Genomic DNA, 1,906 nt, shown 5'->3' with positions numbered 1-1,906 from the left:
AGGTGCGGCTGGAGTGGAAGGTGGGACGCTTCAGTTTGCTGCCCGCTCCCGGCGTCACCTGCAGGGAGGGACGGCGGCGCTGAGCAGCGCGGCACAGAGCGCAGCGCGCCGCAGTGACCGGCCGGCATCCACCTTAACGGTCAGGGGGAGCACGAGATGGCATTTCGGCAGTGGTTAAAAAAAGGCGTAACATAAAAGTGGGGCCTGAAATGACTGACAGCACTGCGGGCTGAAACAAAAGCAAAGCTGCTGCCCGTGGGACAACTGCAGCATCGGGCCAGCAAAGAAAAGTGCAAAATTTCGGGCTCCGCTCCCCGGCATCCCACTGCAGGGACGCACTGCAGCTCTGAGACTCAGAGCCGACCCACGGCCAGGCAGGGTGGACAGAAGGAACAAATGGGCACTGAGGGCGATGGCCAGCTGCTCTGGGCACGAGGCTGTGCCACACACAGGTGCTTCCCGTAACCCTTAAGATGCTGCAAAGGAAGATGGGGAAGCAGCACAACCCGCAGCGTTGCTCCCATTGCTGCGGAGGAAAGCGAGGGGAGGAGGCACAGCCCGGCCCCGGCCCAGCTCCAGTTTGTGGAACGAAGCAAAGCTCATCCTGGGGAGTGCAGGGCACAGCACACGGACAGCCCAGCCTCTCGTGCTGCTGTCCTGCATCCCACAGTGTGGCTCAGAGCAATGTGAGGCCCCACTGTGTGATCTTTGGGATCTCCCAAAACTGGAGCCAGGCTGGGGTAGGCAGGAGGAGGGGAGCCAAGCAGTGGGCTCTCCTTCAGCCCCAGCAGGAATTCAGATCCGTTATCATGTGATTGTGAAGGTACCGTTCCCACTGCAGAGATCTCGATTCTCATCCTTGATCAGAAACAAGCTCAGCAGCAAGCAGGCAACGCACAGCAACGCACAAAGTGCTCCCGACCTTCTGCTGATCTCAAAGACCGCCTGATCTGCTCGAGAGCACTTCCAGCCACCATCAAGTTACGCTGCTCCCCTCAGCGAATCGCCCTCTCCCCCCACGCTCCTCATCCACACACTGAAGCCCCAGGGAGGAGCTGCAGCCGATGGACCGAAGCCGCCCTCCCCGGGGCGCATCGCAGACACCCCACGTGTGCGCATCGTGCCGTCGGAGGCAGTGGCTCCCATGCATGCGCTGTAGCTGATTTTCACGTCTTCACTCGGCCGAGTGGGTGCCAATCACCGCCTCTTTGGGATGCTCCAAAGCCCTGAAAGATTCTTTTTTATTTTTTTAAGAGCGCACAGTAAACGCTCGATCTTTTGGTTTGCGATCAGAGAAACGCGTGCTGTGAGCGCTGTCCCGAGGCTGGTGCTTGGTTTGGTCCGAGTCAGAAACCCATGAAAAATGCTACCAGCCAGCAGTGCCAGCAAGCGCTGCGCTACCGGAGGGAAGCGTGAGGCAGACGGACGCCGGGGCTTCGCCTGCAACAACGGGTCCTGGGGCTGCGGGAGAGGACCCTACCTCAGAGCTGGGGAGCTGGAGGTCGGGGTAATCAGATCCCCGCAGCGGGGTGCCCGCTTTACTGTTTATCAACCAGGGTTTGTCATAACATCGAGAGAAGTGATGAGGAGTCTGTGGAATGGAAAACCCAGAGAGGGGGGAGAGGGGGGAGTGAGTGAAAAAAAAAAAAAGATGGAACAGAAAAGTAAACTAGAATGAGAGGAGAAGAGCACTAAAATGAAATGAGAACCAAACAGGAAATAAATAATAATAATGACAAAATCCAACAAACGGGTGGTGGAATAAAAGGTGCCAAATGAGGTGGGAGGAGCAGGCGGGCCCTTCTCCCCACGGCCGTGGCACAGCTCCACACGGGGGCTGAGGGACTCGGGTTGGGCGCCGCTGCGGACGGACGCCGTCCCACCCGGGGGCTGCCCCGCAGGCCGC

Source organism: Meleagris gallopavo, chromosome 25 (genome assembly GCF_000146605.3).
Source record: "Meleagris gallopavo isolate NT-WF06-2002-E0010 breed Aviagen turkey brand Nicholas breeding stock chromosome 25, Turkey_5.1, whole genome shotgun sequence".
In the NCBI taxonomy this organism is placed as follows: Eukaryota; Metazoa; Chordata; class Aves; order Galliformes; family Phasianidae; genus Meleagris; species Meleagris gallopavo.
Note: the sequence above shows the minus strand (reverse complement) of the source record.